Source organism: Micropterus salmoides, unplaced genomic scaffold (assembly GCF_014851395.1).
Source record: "Micropterus salmoides isolate LMB-PRFRI ecotype aquatic unplaced genomic scaffold, ASM1485139v1 Ms_hic_scaffold_5, whole genome shotgun sequence".
NCBI classification, from domain to species: domain Eukaryota; kingdom Metazoa; phylum Chordata; class Actinopteri; order Centrarchiformes; family Centrarchidae; genus Micropterus; species Micropterus salmoides.
Genome location: NW_024044237.1, coordinates 21,225,454 through 21,247,872, shown reverse-complemented (window position 1 = coordinate 21,247,872; position 22,419 = coordinate 21,225,454). Strand labels below are relative to the sequence as shown.

At 37.3% G+C, this 22,419-nt stretch overlaps 1 pseudogene; it reads right to left on the bottom strand.

Moving 5' to 3' along the window:
• Positions 1 to 5,323: 5,323 nt before the first annotated feature.
• On the bottom strand, positions 5,324 to 13,563 carry LOC119888418 (annotated as a pseudogene).
• Positions 13,564 to 22,419: the final 8,856 nt, after the last annotated feature.

The following is a 22,419-nucleotide window of genomic DNA, read 5'->3' as shown; positions in this document are numbered from 1 at the left end:
GGACCAGGTGGATCATGGTATGCTGCTCTTAAATCCAAAACCCCAAAATCTCCATCTTCCAATATCTGTATTTAGCCAATGTCAGAGGTAACGCATGTTTTGGCAATAAAGCCAAAAAAAATTATTATTACATTGTATTACATTGACATGCTATTAACCATCATACATTTCAAACATCTGTGATTCAATAATTAGTAAAGAATAGCTGCAGGAACCTTTTTTTGTGTGACTGATTTTTGGTTTAGTATTTCTTTTGGTTTGAAACAGCTTTTTATTGAGTATTTTTAAACCATGTTAGCCTTTAATTGCCTGCATCAAGTCTTATTTTTGGATAGTTGCATGGACTTCTACTCATATTAGTGAGAACATGTAAAACTGAAACTATACTGTGGATTAAGTCCACCTTGAAGTGTCTCCAGCTTGAAAGCCTTGACAGAAGCCCTTATATCAATATGCTATATGACTTACAAATAACTACATAAATACTAAATAAAAGTTTATGTTGCAATTTAATCATCCATGTCATTTGGATGGATTGAAAATGTGTTCAAATACCATTTACATGGTCCTGTCTGGAACAACTTCACCATGATATTTCCAGTGTTGGGCAGTAGCGTCGCTACAAGTAGCGCCGTTGCCGTTGTCATACATTTTATGGCAGGTTGAATATATAGACTGAAATTATTTGTATTCCACTATAACTACTGCTGGGAAAATAGAAACGTCTCCATATTCACCCCTGTTATTAGTCATGATGTGAACAATACACAAAATTAAATACTTGATAGTAGGCCATCATCTGTGCATTATAAAGGGGGGAGACAAATAGAAAAAAGAAAAAAGAAAAGAAAAAAGAGAAAATAGAAACGTCCCCATATTCAACCTTGTTATTAGTCATGATGTGAAGTATACACAAATCATCTGTGCATTATAAAGGGGGAAACATATTTCGGCAGACTGCATGTCCAGCCTGGTAGGACCAGTAGGCTACTGTTATCGCTTTTTGTGTAAGAAAAGTTTAAATGCAATGCATTATTAAATTGTTATGATAATAATTTACCCTTTAAGGAGGGGACAATTTCCAGCAATATCCAAAGGCCATGCAATGGAAACATGGATTACAAGGACAAAATATTGTCTACAATGCTGCATTCAGTTTAATGTACATTTCGAGTCAAGGAGATTACAGTGATGTTGATACAGTATCGATGGCGTATGTAGGAGCAGTTTACGTGAAAAAGGTGACAGTCTGTCTGAATCTAGCTTCTAAACAGTAACATGGATGACAAAGTGATCGACTACGTGGTCAGTTATAACAGACTATCGCAAAATAAATGTTTGCTTTACGAGTGAAACTAAATGCTCGTCTTGTGTAACGTTAGACATTCTCAACTGAGTGCAATGAATAATACAACGTTCGATATCACATAACGTAAGCCTATAAAAACGTTTTCTAAGTGCAAGCTTGCTCTACACAAACCTCGTTAATAAAACAATACTAAAACCATAGATTAAACAATCCATATAGTATATTTTTCATTCACTTTGATGAAATCAAGGTCCAAAAACGTCACTCTTGTAGCATGTTTTGCTAACAAAATGGCGTTTAAAACAAATGGCGTTTTATTTTGACACGCCGTAAAAAGCGGCGTTTTGTTAACTAAACATGCGGCGTAAACAATGGCGTTTTCTAAAATGATAATGAGCTCCGCCCTGTGGATTTTACAGCCACTAAATTTGAACTGTTGTCACCCAATCAGTACAGAAGAAGAACAGACCACACTAATTCAGCACTGATCTACTTTACTGTGATTGTAGCCACCCAAAGACAGAAAGTAACCACAGACAAGCATGAAAAACTCAACACAAAAGTCCCAGACTGATCAAGTAAATTGACTACATTTACTAAAATTTGAGCTACTCTAGGTTATAGCTTGTAACATCTATTGATTGATGATTTTAGATCAAATTTGACATAAATAATTAATTTGCATTTTATTTATCATCACTGTCAGATTAAAGTATCTCCTAAAATAGAACATACAAACACAAAGAAAGTAAGAAATCACCATAAGTGGAACAACTATCTTTACATGGTCATCAGTGAACAGTTTAAGCCTCAATTGTCTTTTTATGACCCCTTCAGTCGGTGTAGTATTGATAGCGAGCCTACCCTTGTTTCTACAAAGCTTTGTTTTACCATGTCATCCTAAATCCAGGCCAAAGGCAACCTGACACAAACGTGTTTCAGTCAATTCAGGGAAAACACAGCTTGTCATTTATTCCCTGGCTGGAAACTTTTTATTTATTTATCCAAAACTATCCTTCCGGACTCCTGCGATAATATATATGTTACCCCAAAACACTACACTATACAAGCTGCTACAAAAACTTACCTTATTCCATATTTATGTTTTTCCACATATCACCACAGCAAATTCCTTGTATGTGTAAAACACTACTTGACAATAAAGCTCCTTCTGATTCTGAAAAGGCATCTGCAGGCTATTAAGATACATGGTTTAAAATAAACACTGCATTGCTTTCCTCCAAAATGGACATATTTGAGAAAGGTTACCTGAACTCTTTGTGAAAGCATACCTTCTGATGATACCTAAGCTAAATAAGTTGCATGTTTTGAAATCATGTTAATCATCAATAAGCTATCTTTACATTGTAAACAATGCTGGCTGATAATGACAAAATGAAATCGGTTTAATCAGTAAAGGTTGAAATTTATTTTACTGTGTAAACCACACAACATTCAAAATTACATCCCAAAGTTCATCCCAAATTATATTAAATTTATTATAACATAAATATGAACAACCAGGATAAAGAATCTGTCAGACTATTTGTGAGAGACAATTGATTGGAGTCTTTACTACTACTAGATATTTGACTTAATACTTTGAACAATTAGGAATTATATTAAAACCAGTAAAGGTATTAAAAAAATAATGCAAAAATATAATTATGCTCATATAGCCTATGTACATCAATGTGTGTGTGCGTCTGCGTGAGGCTCCAGCTGGTGATGGGCATCACTCATAGTCCAGTCCATCGTAGGGTGAGTGGAAGTTCTTGAGTAACAATTGAATTGAGTAACAACCAACCTTTGTCTTTGAAGAATTTATTTAACAAAAGAGAATAAACAGAGAAGTACTAAAACACATATACAGCTGGTCCAGAGACCTGCCGCCTAAGGCGGCATCGGGCGTCTGGCCCCCGAGCAAAGGGATGCATCATCATTTACACAGTCTAGGTTTCTATGTTTTGGGGAACAGAGATCCTCTCTCAGCCTTAAATGAACATTCCATGAGAGGTGAGGAACAACAAGAGAGGGAAAACACCAAAACAATCTCACAGCTCTGACCTAAACCCTAGTAAATGTGGACAGACCAACATAAGGAGTATGGGAGAGGAAAGGTTAAGGATAAAACACAATACATATCTATAACAATAATAATAAGTAATAATAATGATAATATTAAAAGATCATACATAACAGATTAAATGTAAGAGGACACAATTTTCTGCCATAACATACAGCCCCTTCCAAAAGTATTGGAACGGTAAGGCAAATTCCTAAGTTTTTGTTGTTCACTGAAGACAAGTGGGTTTAAGATCAAAAGATGAGTATGAGAGTTCAGAATTTCAGCTCTCATGTCGTGGTATTCACATCTATATGTGTTAAACAACTCAGGACATACCACCCTTTGTTTGAATCCACCCATTTTTCAAGTGAGCAACATTGGGCATAGCAAGTACAACAATTTGGAATGCCCTCAAAAAGAAAGAAACTACTGGTGTACTGAGCAACAGACGTTGAACAGGTCGGCCAAGGAAAACAACAGTAGTTGGTGAAAGAAATAGAGAGCTGTGAAGAAAACCCCCAAAACATCAGTAAGTGACATCACCAACGAGCGCTACAGTGCAGGGGTGAAGGTATCACAATCCACTGTTCCAAGAAGACTCAGAGAGCAGAAATATAGAGGCCACACTGCAAGATGCAAACCACTCATCAGCAGGAAGAATCGGAAGGCCAGATGGAAATTTGCAAGAAGTACAGAGATGAGCTGCAAAAGTTCTGGAACAAAATCTTGTGGACTGATGAGACCAAAATTAATCTCTAGCAAAGTGATGGAAAGGCCAAAGTGTGGAGAAAGAAAGGAACTGCTTATGATCTGAAGCGTACAAGCTCATCTGTGAAGCATGGTGGAGGTAAAGTCATGGCTTGGGCGTGCATGGCTGCTTCTGGAACAGGCTCATTAATATTTATTGATGATGTAACTGATGATGGTGGCAGCAGAATCCATTCAGAAGTGGACAGAAACATTTTGTCTGCCAATTTAAGGAGAAATGCATTGAAACTAATCAGGAGGAAGTTTATCATGCAGCAGGACAATGACCCAAAGCACACTGCCAACAAAACAATGGACTTCATCGGGGGGGAAAAAGTGGAAGGTTTTAGACTGGCCAAGTCAATCACCTGACCTTAACCCAATAGAGCTGCATTTCACCTCCTTAAGAGGAGACTGAAGGGAGAAACACCCCGAAACAAACAAGAACTAAAAGAAGCTGCGGTAAAAGCCTGGAATAGCATCACAATGAAGAATGCAACAGTTTGGTGATGTCGATGGGTCGCAGCCTTGAGGCAGTTATTGCAAGCAAGGGTTATGCCACCAAATATTAAATGTTATTTACTTTAAGATTATTTGTTCCAATACTTTTGCTCACCTAAGAATGCTGTGGTCTAATACAGATGGTGATATGTCCTAAGTTGTTTAACACATCTAGATGTTAAAACCAGGAAATAAAAGCTGAAATTCTGAACTATTGTCTCATACACATCTTTTGATCTTATACCCAAATGTCTTCAGCGAACAGCAAAAACAAAGGAATTTTGTTGAATTGGATTAGAATTACTCATTCATCAATGTTTTTGTCACTTCATGTTGCAGAGGGTAAAAGTTGGGGCTGATTTTGATTAATCTATATACTGCTGGGGAGCTTGCAGGGATCAATAAAGTCTTATCTTAACCCATAACAATACGTAATAAATGTATCTGTTATCTTTTGTAATTTCACTAATTTGATTGAATGTGCAAAAGTAACTAGTAACTCTGAAATAAAGGGGAGAAGAACTATTAAGTAAAAAAAAAAAAAATGGGAAAACTCAAGTATATTCAAGTACCTCAACATTGTACTTAACTACAGTACTTCAGCAAATATACTTTCCAGGACTGTCAAAGCAAAGTATTTGGTATACAAACAAGAGACATGATAATTATAGCTCCATACAAAACATGTTAGCATCCCATTAAGTCATTTCTCTGGTCAACATTAACTCAGTCCCATTCTGAACTTCAAGGTTCTCCTCCTCGTCTTTTGTGGTGGTGCCATTACTCATTAATATTTGTTCCTGTGGTGGTTTGTGGGTTTTTACTTTAAATACGTCCCAACTCTCAGGGATCAGTTCTTTATTGAAGAGCAGCGAAACCACGTAGGAGAATATCAAAGTGGCAAAGATGGTGGACAACACAGATGGTCCTAACAGGAGCACGCTGGACATATACTCCCTCCTCAAGAGTGCAACCTGGGAGGTGAAGAACAATAGGCAAGCCTAGCATTGGCTCACCACTCAGCAGTCTCAACAACAGTCCGACTAGTAATCCCATGATGGAGCCGTAGCCATTACAGATGTTAAAGAAGAGGACACAGACGAGCTGAGGGAACATAATGCTATAGGTTATGTCTGAGCCCAGGATCCAGAAAAACATGATACTGTTGTGTAGGAAGGTGAGCGATGTGCCAGCCAAGCCCCCAACACCACTGTCACACGTATCACCCACTGAAGCTCCCGATCTGATGCCTGCAGGGGAAAAAAAGACTGGATGCTGACACAGAAAAAAAATTACCACTTTATTCCTCCCCTCCGGTATCCTCTTACCTTGGTCCTCAGGATCTTCTTGTAGATATTGGATGTGAAGATGGAGGCGGCTGACAACAGAGCCGAGTCTGTTGATGACATGACGGCAGCAGCTATAGCTCCGATACCGATGATGGAGATGTAGTTTGGGGTGAGATTCTGCAGAGCAATGGGCAGAATCTGACTGGCATCTCCACGCTCGTATGGGGACGGGGAGCCAAATGTAGTCACGTTCCAGTCTGACACCAAGCATGTTAACAACACATAACATAAATTATCAAGTTCTCACTATTGTTTTCTATTTTATTATTTTTCCGTACCTGTTGATGCTGCGACTGCTCCGATCAACACAGATGGGATTCCGAGTATGAAGATGAGAAGAGCTGCAATAAAGCAGGTGATCCTGGCTGTGGCTCCAGAGCAGGCTGACAGGGTCCTCTGGTGGAAGTCCTGATATCCCAGGTTACTAAGAGCCTTAGGAAAAACATCATTGACCACAATGGAAGTTATTCTTGCTTGAGTCACTTCATTTTTTAGTGGCCATGCGACCAAAATCAGTGGAATTTCACGTCACACAATAAATAACAGGGAAATGCAGTTGATTTAATGTCCTCCTTCTCCCTAGGTTTTGCACACTGTGACAAGATTGCTTTACCAGTTCACCTTCCGGCTTACATTTTGGTAGACAAAATTTACCAGCAGCCATGATTTGCATAGCATAATCTAGTCTTGTGTCACCTTTACTAATTTAAAAGTAATAGTACATTAAATATATAACATCATTCATTTTGATAGCAAAAGCAGAGACGTGATGGAAAGTGAGGGTTGCAGAGTGAGTGAAGAGTGAGGAGGTCCCTCAGCTGGACTTGAACGGGGGAAATTACATCAGCGTCACAAACCCCTAGATTTAGGATGCCCAAGGGTAAAGTTTTCTTATTGATCCCATGATAGGCTGTTTTTACAATTGACATTAAGACACAAAAGATAGTAACATTACACATCTGTGCTATGAATATTCACTCTGTTTCTCATTCACTTTGATTGAAGCCCGTCAGAGAGACGAATTCAAGCACGTTCCGTTTTTGTTACAACCTCCAGCCAGCTCCGGGGGACTGGCAGGTCAGATTTCACCTTTGTTCAACTTTGACTGAGTGGATGTGCTAGGTTGCTCGATAGAAACACTTTGTTATTTTTTAAATATTTTATTTTTCAGTTTTATATACATAATGCATACAAACAGGTCAGTATACAAACGGTATAGAGACATAACAAAAGGTAAAACATTTTACTTTACCCCCCTCCCCCAAAAAAGAAACAAACAAACAAAAAAAAAGGTCAGTGTGCTGGGTCAATACAAACGACATTAAGTGCTTGGAGTATGGGATATACCGATGTGGTCTAAATATGGCTGCCAAATTTTCAAAAAGGTGTTATATCGTTTCCTGAGACAATAAGTGATTTTTTCTAGGGGAATACAGCTATTCATCTCAACAGACCACCTGTCAATAAGAAGAAGGGAGCCAGATTTCCATGACACTGCAATGCACTTCTTAGCCACACATAGAGCAATTTCAATGAATTTGAGTTGTGCATTTATATTTTATATTTATACTATTATATTTATATTCTCTTTATCTATCTATCTTTGACAAGTGTGCAATTGTGACAAAAGAATTTCCCCTCGGGGATCAATAAAGTATTTCTGATTCTGATTCTGATTGTTTAGAGAATGGGAATACTTGTAAAGTTCCCAATAAACAAAGTTCAGGGTCCACAGGAACATTACCTCCTGTGATCCTGGTTAGAGTGGAGCTGATATCATGCCAAAAACTTTCATACACAGCCAGGTACAGTGCAAAAAGGAGCCAACTTCAATATTACATCTGAAGCACATTTCTGACAGGTTAGATTTGATTGAGTGTAATTTTTCTGGGGAAACGTATAGTTGATGTAGAATATTATAGTTAATCAATCTGTATCGGGCACTGATAATAGTTGACAGGCTGTTGTGACATAATTCTGTCCAAAGCTGTTAATCAATTGCAACATTGAGATCTGACTCCCATTTCATTCTAGATTTATGCACACATGGTTTTGGGCCCTCATTCATCAACAGGCAATACATTTTGGAAATAAATTTGTATGTGTTCCCATCATAAAGAAATCTTTCAACAACAATTCATGACGCAGAGTCATTTCAGGACCTAAATTAGCTCTCAGAAAGGATCTTAGTTGGAGATAACAATAAAAGGTTTGATTGGACAGGTTATATTTCCTCTTCAGGTGCTCAAATGACATGAAAAGTCCCTTGTCAAAGCAATTCTCCAAGTGTTCTCCTATGATGCCATATATCCAGAATCTTATTATCACGAGTCATTGGTATAAGCTTATTTTGCTTTAAAGGTGTTTTAGGTGACAGTCCTACCTTCAATCCAAGACTTTTGTGAACCTCATACCAACTTTTTATCAGATGTTATCCGTCCTCCTGTGTACAGTTCCAGAATTATGTTTGTAAATGAAGTCACTGCAGACCTTTTCTTTCATGGGGTGCAGTCCGATTTTTGTCCAGGAAGGGGCGTCTCCCTCAATAATGGATGAGATGAACCTCATTTGAGCTGCCAAGTGGTAGATTTTAAAATTTGGTAATTGAAGTCCCCCTGAGCCATAGTCCCATGTTAGCTTTCCCATGGATATCCAGGGTACTTTACAATGGACCCTTCGCTAAAACACTCCCCAAATACAAAGCTAGCCAATCACAGTGCAGTATAGGACTCGCTAACTGAAGTCGGACACTTTGTGGATGCGCTCCATTGACTCTAATGTAAAAAGAGTCATTTTCTAGCTTTTTTTGGCTGTATTTTTCTAAGATATGGTCAAACGCTGTTCCTGGGGCAAAACCTAAAATAAATCCAGAAAATTGTCGGCTGTGGATCATTCCTAATGTAACGTTAATGTTAGTTAGCTAACGCTAGCTAACTTCCTACTCAATGGAATGTAATAAAGCCCTACTGTACTGCTTTTTAATGATTGTAATAATGAACAGAGGCCTACCCAGCTTTACAGGAACAGTGTTGATCGTTCATATCGTTGTCTTTTTTCAGTTTCTTTTTGGGTAAATGGCAGATCAAGACTATTTTGATCTTCCTGGCCAAGTTTGGGCAGTTCAATCATGGACAAAAATTCATCAGTGTTAACAAGATTTTCCGGTAGTTCTGATGTGTACAAATGTGTGTAAAACTGTTCGAATGCATCGTTAATTTCTGTTGGGTTATATGATACAGAACCTGTTTCAGTTTGGATTGAGTTGATCGTCCTAGAGCTCTCTTCTTTTCTCAATTGCCAAGACAGAATTTTGTGCGCCCTCTCATAGTACCTTTGCCCCTGCTTCTCAGAATGTTTTGCAAAGTATTATATCTAAGCTTTATATTTACCAATAAATGGTGTACTTCTTTAGACCTTGATTGTTGAAACTCCTTTTCCAATTTCAAAATATCTGCTAACACTTTTATCACAATTTTTAGTATTGTATCACACTACCAAACTACAAACTGTAGTATTGCTCTCATACACTGTTTATAGTTCTCTGATCAATATTTGTTCATACCCTGCACCAGAAATGTGACCATACCTTTAGCGCCTTAACCTTAACAATGGCTGTGTTATATTCAAGTGTCCCAGTAAGCTGTGTGACTGTGAGCCAGGATGCTCAAAGCTGTAAATATTTCTTCTAAGGAAAAGGCCTAATTGCATTGCAAACTACTGCCTATTCATTCAACCTATTCCTATAGTACAAAATTACTGAATGTAGTCCTTACCAATAATAAGAAATTATCAATCCACACCCACGCTCTTTCTTTCTTCACTGAACCAATCCAGGGAGCCTGGTAGGTAAAGTTGTAAGCGGTCTTGGTGATGTCAGCTGAATGGGGGTTCATCAGGACGAAGGGGACAGATAGCCACTGTAGAAAAGACAATGAGCCACAGACAAACATTTTAAAGAATGCATATTCCCTTGATAAAGTAAGGTAGTGTTATGATTGTTCAGTTTCAGACCATCCATGCTGATATACTTGTTTGATGAGCAGAAGAGTAGAGGCATGGCAGGATAGGAGGGAAGTACCATAGGCTTTTCATAAGAAATAATATGAAATAAGATATTTTGTCCCTTAAGGGCCTATGGAAGAAAGGATTTCCTATGCAAGGAACTCACCAAACTAACAAAAATGAGGGTTAACTGTATGACGTCTGTGTAGGCCACAGAGTAGAGGCCTCCCAGCAGTGTGTAGATAATGGCTACTGTGGCAGAGATCCAAATGCAGAGAGTGTAGGAAATATCCAGGATCACACTCATTGTTGCACCTATATAGGTACATAATCACATAAATGCAGATTCATATACAAATTTAATACATTTAACACAATTTCTGTTTAGCATGATATAGGGGGGTGATGGCGCAATGGATAAGACACACATGCCTTTGGTGTGAGAGACCTGGATTCAGTCCCCCACTGTGACCCATCCACCATTGTGTCCCTGAGCAAGACACTTAACCCCTAGTTGCTCCAGAGGCGTGTGACCTCTGACATGTATAGCAATTGTAAGTCACTATGGATAAAAGCGTCAGCTAAATGAATAAATTTATTTATTTAAATTTATAATACTGGCCCAAATACAAGATACTTGTTTCTTTCCTGGAAATTCCAATGGTTCATAATAACAGCAGTGTTTGTTAGTAGCAAGTTAAAGGCACGTTTAATAACGTCCTTCTGATCAAAAGAATGACAATATCCTGGAAATCATGTATATTCATTTATATAAATAAAAAATGGTAGGATGTATAATTGTATTATTGACAAAATGAGTTAAGACTTTTAGAGAAAACTGACATCAGTGTCACTTACCTAAACCAATTAGAGTTCCTGTGACCCAGATGATGTCAGATATCAGCAGTGCCACAGATAGAACTCCACTTATTACATTTCCATACTTGATCTGGAAAGGGTCCATCATTGTCACATATTTTCTGTCTCTCATTCTCTTAGCGAAGAAAAGTCCACCTTAACAAGTGAATCACACAAAGGTAGGCAGATTTGTGAGTATGTATTCCTGCATTTTGTCTGTTTAAAAGAGACGATTTAGTACTGATTCAAGATCAGGACTCAATGCCATATTAACATGATTGATTGGAATTTATCTTAGTGAGGCAATCAAAATACAAAAATAGACAAAAATAGTAAAACCACTCCCCCATTAACGCACATAATGAGGGAACCAAAGTCTGGGTTTGAATCTGGCCTGGCCCCATTTGCTGCATGTCGAGGGGTCCTTTAGAACTTCAAGGTCTTTCTTTTGTAATCTTTACATCTGGAGAGATTGGCGCTAGAGGTTGGAGCTCACATCCAATAATTGTGGATGCAGCATGCACCACTCTGTCCAAACAGCCTCCTGTTCTCAGCTGACAGGCTGCCCCGGGCCCATACCATCTCTGCAAAAGTAACTTAATCATTTAGGCTAACACCGTCACTCACGACGGACAGTTTAGCCACAAAAGTCCTTATACAACCAGTGTTGGAAATTGTTTTAAGGTTTTTATAACTGATAATAGAAATGTTGCTGTCTGTGTCGGAGTTTAACTCAAACACACACAGACGGAGGAAAGTCAGTGTTCAACAGAGCAGAGAGTCTATATAGTAACTTTGCTCTAGAAACAAGATTAAGTTAGATTTAAAATATTCAATTCTAATCCTGTAGTGAATTTATAGTTATTAATCATTCATGTGATTATTGTTGTTGTTGGACAGGAGAGGAAACAATGTAGTGGACATGAGAAGAAAGCTGGAGAAGACAGGAGACGACATGACAGCAGAAGGGCAGAATATGGTAGGAGAACATGTTTTTGGAAGCTGAATAGGCAGCATCATCAAGAAAATAATCAATAGATCTCAGTAGTCTTTCTAATTTTAAGTAACTTTTGTATGTTTCCCCTAGTAAAACCATTTCCATCACTGTATACAACCTTTTTCCACATATGCAGTAGTAGTTCTCAAGGCCACTAAACAGCTGTTTATGTGTAAAATCTGTGATGAATATCCAAAATGGTCTTGTGCAAATACATGACAGATCTGTCTGCCCAGTCTCGACCACATCTAGCAATAAGAAACCCAAATTCTTTTTGCCAGCTGTGACACCCTGACAGACAGTACAATGTCACATCTGCACCTTAGGATTATATCACTACTGGAAAAAATGTTATATTAAATATCAAATTGAGGGGCAAACACGTACACATAAACATACATATGGTGTCATTATTATAATGCTTACCGACAACAAAAGACATGGCTGATGTAACGGGCATAACAGCCCAGATCAGTCCCATAGTTGGATTGTACACGGCCTCTGACATACCAACGACGAAGCCCCCTCCAACAAATGTAGCTGTAGGAAGCATGTATATATATATATAAAATGATTAGCAGCAGTATATAGACCATCACATTTTAACCCTCTGTTTAGGCTAAACTAACCTGTGAGAAATACAACATGTCCACAAAACAAAAAAAAAAAAAAAACATGTATATATATATATATATATATATATATATATATATATATATATATATATATTCTATGCCATTGAACAATTCAATGTTGTATTTTATACACTTTTATACACTGCCTTAATTTATCATAATCTTATTGCACATTTGAAACACCACATCAAACTATGTCAACAATTGAATATCTTCAATGATTATCTACTAAAGAAATAAGAAATTCAAACAAGTAAGTCTAATAAGATCACTGTTGGGTTCAGTATAGATGGAAAGTAACATTTAAAGGATATTTTATTTTCACAGTGGAGGGTCTATTTTTTGCAAATTGTATTTAAGCATGGAAGGGCACGCATTAACAAAAGGATTGTTATGGGACAACAAAAAGATAGTGAGAGCTACAAGTTAAAGCTTGCGAATATTAGGTATAAAGCTAGTCTATTTAATTAAACAAAATGCTCAGATAACATATCAAACAATGGTAATTACATAGACTTCTAGAAGGTTTTCGCATAACGGTGCGAAGATGTCTTGTCATCTAGTTGCTGAAATGCAGTTAAACAGGTGCTCTAATGTTGTAACATAACGTAGATTTGCAATGTTAGACTCACTGCAAAGTTGTCTCCTTTACTTTGTGAGACATCATAAACTCTGCAATATCTATAAATAAACTTAAACTTGCATCACAGTGAAATTCAAAGGTGCAAAAATGCGACAATATCTTTAATTTCCACCTCCTCGGCCCACACTCACCTGTCATGGTGAAGACTCCCACCACCAGGCTGATCCCCCTGTTGCCCAGCAGAGTGGTCTCTGTCAGGTCTGTCTGGCTGCTCTTCGGTGCCTGCTTGGACTTCATGGAAGCCCAAATGCCAGTGGCCAGCACCAGCAGGTAGAAGAGTACCATCACCAGCAATCCTGGGATGTTCAGGCTCATCTTGCACGACTCACTGACTGACTGACTGACTTACTGACTGAGGCTCCCACTGCTTCTCTTAACACATAAATATGTGTTGAAACAAGCAGGACAGGATTCCAGTTAGAGACATAGATGGTGTAGCTTCACACTAATTAAACCAACTGAGGAGAAAAAATATAACAATAAAAACACTCAGAGTCAATCTATATTTAGCAGGAGTTTTATTACACAACATAAGCGCTTTATTATCATTATTTAGGCCTTTGTACTGCTTACTGAAGTGTTGTAAGTGTCATTTGTAGGTTTACTTGTAAATTAACTATGCTGTTAGAAAGTGGTTATACTAGAAATACCACACCACAAAATAAGCAACTTAGTGGCTTCACAAACATTCAAAATTTTAAATAAAGGCATGGCTCTCAGCCTGGGGTGAAAGAGATCAGTCGAGGAAATGGAAAGCATAGGGTATTGAGGATGTAGAGCAGCCTATCAGAGATGGTGACCGTCTCAGTAAATAACTTTAGAGAGAGAGACTTCTTGGACTAAATTTAATGCTTTGTGCATCCAGGTCTTAATGAGGAAACAAGTGTAGTGCTTTTAGTGTTGCTGATGTTATGGAGATTATTATTATTATTATTATCTTTATTGCTATCGTAATAATTATTACCGTGACTATTAAATTATCTTTCCACACAGCCTGCTAGTGATATGTTTAATGTGTGATATGTTGGTGTAATTTGGCTTCCACACCTTTAATTGTCTATATAAAATGAAACTCGACTTTCCAGTCAGGTTGACATCTCTTTCCTGCCACGCCCTGAGGAAGAAACAGTGTGGGTCCAAACAAAACGGATTGTTCTTCTTCTTCCGTATAATGAAGGTATTTTAATTACACCCTTTACCCAGATACTTCCCTTTTCTATAGATCTATAGGGGGATGCTAATGTGTGTCTAAGTTTTGCCATTGCTTTTGGTGAGTAGAAACTGTGAGAGACTGTGCGTGTGTGTGCGTGTAATGTTACTGACTTTGCCCCCTGCTAGCCTGATAGGTGTGTTTTAGTGTTAGATACAGTTTTTTATGCACTTTTATGTTAGGGCTGCATTAAGATAAATAACTTAGCTTACCAGAAATTTAAGCTTTCTATAGAAATGTGCAGTTTTAGTATTTTTTATTTTGAAGGGGTGTAATATTATGGTATCTCTGGTGAAATGTCATTAAATTGAATTTCAGTGGACAGAAATTGTATTAACGTCCCTCTAAATTATTTTTTTTAGTGCAGATACTTAGTTGTATACATACAGTATTTACAAAGCAAAAAAGCTGTGCAGCGCTTGTGCTGGGGACTGGAAGAGAGCCTGCTACTGTGTGTGTGTGCAGGTGTGTGTGTACTGACTGTGCCCCAGGCATGTAATGTTTTTAAATAGATAGCAGTTTTCTTCTGTTTTACCATACATAGGTTTGATTGACCAACAAATTATTTTAATGCCCTTCTGTTGTCTCTTCGTCATAGTAAAGCTGGCATTAAAACCAGCAGGACTGATAACCAGAACTAAAAACAATGGGCTTTATCCCTCCTCTCTGAAGTCTGTCTGCAGATCATTAAAATGGGAATTCTTTTGCAATTAATTTTATATTCATACACCACTTAGTACATCAAGGCAACGACCAGATAAAAATAGTTTTTGCCTTTAGTGTAGGGCTGCAACAAAATTACTACTTTTATTATGGATTTCTCTGCTAACTATTTTCTCAATGAATTGATTAATCTTGAGTCTATAAAATGCCAGAAAAAGAGTGTCAAGTAAGAAAATGTCCATCACACTTCCCTTTCTTGTTCGATCAACAGACCAAAATCCATATGCAAAGATACTGAAGTTACAATCATAAAAGACAAACTGGGGAATGTTTGGCATCTGTTATTTAAAAAATGGTATAAATAAATAGTTACAGTATTTATAATTATTTATATTTAGCTATTTTTGAATCTATTAAACAAATCATTGCAGCTCTACTTTGGTGTGAAGAGTTGAACAAGTTATTTAAACCTGTCTCTACAGGCCTGTTTATGACGGGCAGCAAATACTGACAGCGACTTTTAGCTATTTCAGTCATACATTCAGCTTTTTTTAAAGCTGCTTATAAGTTGTTCCATGATGCACTGAATGTGGCACCAACACATTGATTCCAGGTGTAGGTCTACATTTTAATTTTAGGGAAGACATCTGGGATCTGCTCAAACCACTGAAAGTCTTAACACTGAAAAGAATCATAGACCCATTTAGTCATGTCAACTTACTTCTTCTTTTTAACTCAAATAGCTCTGACAAGTTTTGGATTTTGAACTCAACTGTATGAGTTTTAGAAAGTTAAACTTGCATTAATTCATTGTGTTGACTATTTGACACTTTTGTCATGTTGATTGAACTTACGTATGTAAGTTATCAGTTGAAAAAAAAGGCGAGAGTATGAGGATTGCCTAGGTGCTGCGTCTTTTGAGTTTGAGAAAAACATATAGATAATCAACTAATTATTAGGGTTTATCAAGTACTTGGTTAAAACGAGTATCCGGTACAGATACTTTCTATGAGTATCATCAGAGTAAAATGTGTCAATATCTGTTTTGTTATAAACTATAAATATATGAATATAAAAAAATCAATTACTATTCTCTGAAGCTCCAGTTCTGAGGCTGTTCTGTAAATGGTTTTCTAATAAATATAGCAAGTTCTGATAGAAATTTAACTTCCAGTTAATACCACCCACTTATAGATTAAGTCCCGCCAATTCTGAGTACAGTAATATTACACAATGTAACATAGATAGTTGTTTTAACTCACAGTATTAAGTTCAAACAACAAATTATCATTAATTAAACAAATTGTATAACGTAACATCATGATTTGAAACAAAGCTTTTCTTAAAGTTGAGTTTACTCACATTTTTAAGGCAGCAATTGAACTTAAGTTTTTAAGTTGAACCACCTAGATAATTTCTACAGTGAACCTACAAGAGACATATTCTCTTTCTGTCTGCAGAGGTGAAATAAGTTTTACACATCCTTTGAGAAAGTGTCTTTATTTATTTAAAAGGAAACACAAACTTCAGGTGGCAATTCAAAATAAAAAATATAGTGTGATATAATGCAGTAAAGCTCTCAGGCATTCTGTATTACTGACAGGTCTCCTGTATATCAACTTTTCTCATTTTATTTAATCCCTACTGAGTCTTCATACATGTAGGCATACCTGAAGTAGTAAAGTCTTTTTATATGTGGCACATTTTCACCAGTAACAGTGAGGGCAAGTGTAGCAATTATATTGCTACAAACAAAATGTAGCAATATTATTGCGAGTAGCCCCTGCTCTTTGAAGACCTGTGAGACAGGCTGCGTCATGAGAATTATTGCATATTAATATGGAAAATATTTGTTTTGTATTGTTGCTGTTATTGGGTTACATTCGGGGCTACAGTCAAAACATCCGAGGCTAAAGCCCCGGAAAAAATTACCTGGCGACGCTGATGAACCACAGTACAATCTCCCTTTTTTGCATTTTAACAAATATAATCCAGTTTTTACAAATTCGAAAGTGAGTTTCAGACAGCCTTAGGAGTTTCCTTAAAATGCCAAACACGCGCTCACAGTCTTTGGTTCACATCAGTACAATTTAGATAAAAGCTCAGCAATTTAAGTTTCCCTTAACTTTCCCCTTAACTGCCGAATTGTAAGCTCAGCTAATCGAGGTGAAACTGACGTAAGACTGCTGGGGAATTTAAGGTACTTTAAAACTATTCACTGTATTTTATAGTCTCGTTATACAGTGTTAAATCCTTAATTTGTAAAGTAGAGTAAAAAGTACAATAATTACCTCTGAAATGGGCTGTTGGGCAATCCGTCAACGTTAGTTATCTAGTAGTAACTGCTGCCCTGGTATAAGTGTTTGCTGTATCAGAGCCAGCTTAATGTTAGCAAACATTAGCTTGCAAGCTAAATACAATTCACGATCTACGGCTGGTCACTGTGACAGTTTCAGGAAATCAGACCACTGAATGATACTCATTCAGTGGTCTGAGGAACGCTATCGGTCTGGTCGACTGTCAGTGTGAATGAACGTAGATTGATCCACAAGGACTGTCTTCCTCTCCTGTCTGTCTGTCTCATGGTCAGACCCCTCATGAACGGGGAGGGGTGAGCTTATCATGGGTAACTATACTTGATAAAAGTTAACTGTTCACTGCGGGGCGACATTTAAGTTATATCTGACAGATTCCCCATAATATTAGGCTTAGGTTAGTTGGGAGGTAAAATCATAGTAGGCCTATTTGTAGTTTGTTTTCATTTGACTTCTCATCTGTAACTAAACTGTTCTGGCATATCATATGCATGGGTTATTTCCTGCATAATTGGCATCAAGGGCAAAATATTCATCTAAACTTAATAACTAAGCCACATTTCATCACAAATACAGTGAGGAAAATAAGTATTTGAACACCCTGCTATTTTGCAAGTTCTCCCACTTAGAAATCATGGAGGGGTCTGAAATTGTCATCGTAGGTGCATGTCCACTGTGAGAGACATAATCTTAAAAAAAAAAAAAAAAAAAAAAAAAGTATTTGAACATCTGAGAAAATCAATGTTAATATTTGGTACAGTAGCCTTTGTTGAGGTCAAACGTTTCCTGTAGTTTTTCACCAGGTTTGCACACACTGCAGGAGGGATTTTGGCCCACTCCTCCACACAGATCTTCATCCAAATGGTCATTGGCAAACTGAAGACGGGCCTGGACATGTGCTGGTTTAAGCAGGGGAACCTTCAGTGCCACGCATGATTTCAAACCATGACGTCTTAGTGTATTACCAACAGTAACCTTGGAAACGGTGGTCCCAGCTCTTTTCAGGTCATTGACCAGCTCCTCCCGTGTAGTTCTGGGCTGATTTCTCACCTTTCTTAGGATCATTGAAACCCCACGAGGTGAGATCTTGCATGGAGCAAAAGTCTGAGGGAGATTGACAGTCATGTTTAGCTTCTTCCATTTTCTAATGATTGCTCCAACAGTGGACCTTTTTTCACCAAGCTGCTTGGCAATTTCCCCGTAGCCCTTTCCAGCCTTGTGGAGGTGTACAATTTTGTCTCTAGTGTCTTTAGAAAGCTCTTTGGTCTTGGCCATGTTAGCAGTTGGATTCTTACTGATTGTATGGGGTGGACAGGTGTCTTTATGCAGCTAATGACCTCAAACAGGTGCATCTAATTTAGGATAATAAATGGAGTGGAGGTGGACATTTTGAAGGCAGACTAACAGGTCTTTGAGAGTCAGAATTCTAGCTGATAGGCAGGTGTTCAAATACTTATTTGCAGCTGTATCATACAAATAAATAGTTAAAAAATCATACATTGTGATTTCTGGATTTTATTTTTTTAGATTATGTCTCTCACAGTGGACATGCACCTACGATGACAATTTCAGACCCCTCCATGATTTCTAAGTGGGAGAACTTGCAAAATAGCAGGGTGTTCAAATATTTATTTTCCTCACTGTATGTTAACCTTATGGCATTTGACCTAAACTTGAAGGGTATAGCTGTAATTTTGATGTGCACAGTGTTTTTAGTGTATATCTACTACTATCGCTGCTACTGCTACTTCTACTATTACTACTATGGAGGACCGATCCTGACACATTCAGAAATAAATACAGAAATAAATAAATGCTCAATAAATAAATAAGCATCCGATTAAATACGACTGACTGGTCCACCAATAGGAGAGAAGTTCACCCCTTGAGACACAGCCCCTCCTCATTTGCATAATGAGGCAGAAATGCATACAGAAATGTAAAAAGGACAGGCAGAAATAAATACCATGGGTGAAAATAAATAGGGTAGAAAATGCAACGCAAGAATAAAACAGACAAAAATATTAAAACACACACATAAATAAATACATTTAAAAAAGAAGTAATTAATAAATAAAGTTGAAGATTATAACGGACAATAAATAAATAAGGTAATTAAAATAGATATATACATTTATGTCTCCTTGTATAATTTAATTACTACCTACATTTATTTATGTACTTTATTTTTTGTGTATTTAATCGGATGCTTATTTATTTATTGAGCATTTATTTATTTATTTCTGTATTTATTTCTGAATGTGTCAGGATCGGTCCTCCATACTACTACTACTACTACTAATAATAATAATAATATAATGTAAATTTTATCATCTTTCACAATTGTCATTTTGTCAATTGTGAAGGTAAATCCACAGTCAAGAACAAGTGACACCTTTTCATTTTAAAAAGAAACAGAGTAGATGCTTGTTAAAATCCATGGTTTCAGTTAAAAGACATGAGTAAGCGGTTCTGTAGAAGGTTTGTTGATGTCAAACAAATACACCCCTCCTTTTCAGTGGTCCCTCAGAAGCAATGTTGTGTGGCAAGGTCCACACCACTTTCTTTTTTTTCCATTTACAGAGCCAGGGCTGTGTAGGAAAACCAGATTTTGTTTCAGAGCACCCGCAAAATGGAGAGAGAAACCGTGAGAAAATATTCGCTGAATTTCACAAAAAGTGCATTGGATTACAATAACTTACAATCCATTTAAGGACTAACATTTGTAAATCCGAAAACTTTTTAGGGATATTCATCAGCTACCTATTATGACAGACAGGGGCACCTCTTTGAAAATGGCACATCTTTCAAAATGTAGGCAAGAAGATCAGATACATCAATATAAACCTGCCTGCTGCCTATACACTGTAACAACACCAATGTTTAAAGGCATATCAGGATATCATATTTCTGGATTGTCCTTTTGAACTGTGGTCAATATTTTGTTATTTTATTATGTCAAGCACAGTCTATGGTCAAAGCACAGTAGGCTGCTTTAGGCGGCAGCATTTCACTGCACAATGTAGAGATATGTTGAGTATGTGACAAATTAAAACTTAAAAATAATACAACGGATGGTGTGGTGATTGGGGGTAAAGTGGTGTCAGCATAGACCAGGAAACAGAAAGTGAAGTTGGGGCAGTGTGATTTACATTTAAATTTACATTTACTCATTTGGCAGACGCTTTTATCCAAAGCTACTTACATTTGAGGAACAACATACAGGCATCAACAAAGCATCAATACAGTAAAAGATATACAAGTGACAATAGATAATAGTAACAGCAGCAATAAATACTAGTAAGAGCTAATAGCACATATGGCATCAATGGGGTAAAGATTTTTTCAAAGCAGATTTTTTTGCAGATGGTTTTGACACCAGTTACACTGCAGCAGACATATTTTTCCAGTTTGGAAAGTAGAAGCAAAGTTGACAGTCCAGTTTACAGTGGAGTGTTTGTCCAGTCAGGAAAGACTCATAATTACGTCTGGGTGAAAAGCAACTCTATTGTCCAGCCTACTTGAGCTGCCATCGGCGTCAAGCTAATTTATCTTTGAGGATTTGGTTTGCCATTTTCAAATGATGGAGGAAAAACCCCAACACATTAAAATAAGGACAAAGCAAATATATGTTTGCTTTTTGGGTTGACAATCATGTGAGATTCTGAGCTCCAATATAAACAAAAATGATGAAGGCGTTAGGACTTGTTTTCAATACTAGCTAGTATCTAGTAGCATTAATAACTAGTAGATACAGAGTAGTAACATAGATAACTGGTATCGATACTAGCTTGCTTTAAATAGACTTGATGCCAGTAAACAAGACGCCTCATGTTAGATTATGTTCTGGGCACTATTTGCTTCTCTGCTGCTGTTGTATGCATACAGTATGTACAACACACGCCTTGCAAGTTCAGAGAATTCACAAATATACTGTACATTTATTTATTATCAAAAGCTGCCTTGTTTTTTAATATGCATGTGATTATCACAGAATAAAAAGAGAATAGTAAAATGCCAAGTGTTTGGCAAATCACTGGTAATGAAAATATATTCAGTAGTAGCCTATGATGCATTCCCCTTATGTGGAAGATGTTTTATGGGTGAAGAAAGTCTTCTACTGTGCTGACTTGAGTTGCCTCAGTGCCCTTCAGATTTGGTATGTTTTATGTTAGAAAGTGCCAGCATGTCCAGAACAATAGATAAGATGGAGAGTCTTGAGACTCCCCTTATAATAAAGACCTAAGACACCCTTTGAGACACCCTTTGATGTTGTTATCCCTCTGCAGATAGTATAAGAACTAGGTGATTTTAGCCTGTGTGGAAGTTGAGCCACCCCTTGTTTCTCAGCAAACATAGAAAAAATTGGTCATGTGACCACACATTTCTGAAGATTAATCCATTTTACTCACCCTGTAATGGAGAGAGGCCCATGGAATATGTGATAAGCACATTTAAGATCAAAAAACTGTTTATGTTCAAGGAGTCCTGATTCTTGTGTCTGAACATGGATGGGATAGAATGGGGTAATTTGAGCCAAAAGACCTGGGGAAGTTGAGACAGATATTTGACTGTAATTTTAGATGGCATTCTTATGTATCACCAAAATGATGTGACATTATGTATTTTAGACCAGAAACCATCATGTCATGCTTCTATAAATGGAAGAAAGACAGACTTCAACTCCTCTTGTGGATTTGGACAGAGTAGTGGGAGAGGTACAAAAATGGAAAGTCCATTCATCAGGTGGCACGGGACATGACGGTAAACAGGATGACTTTAAAGCGATACATTGATATAAAACAACTAGGAGACATAGCTGCAATGTTTCACTACTAAATCCAATTAAATGTTGGGAACTGCCATTTGAGTTTGCATGATAAAATGCCATTGATGTCACCGACCCCCATGTGGCTCAACTTATCCCTCATATGGGACAAGTTAGGCCAAGAGTCAACTTTTTTTGGAAAGCCATATTCTGAAAACAGTTTATTTTACATCCAAATTGATTATTCCCAGAGATGTACTACATCCTAAAATATATGTACATATTTTAGTTGGACGTTACTGTCATGTCCTCACTTTAAAGACACCTCAAGTAAAAACTGGCTCAACTCACCCT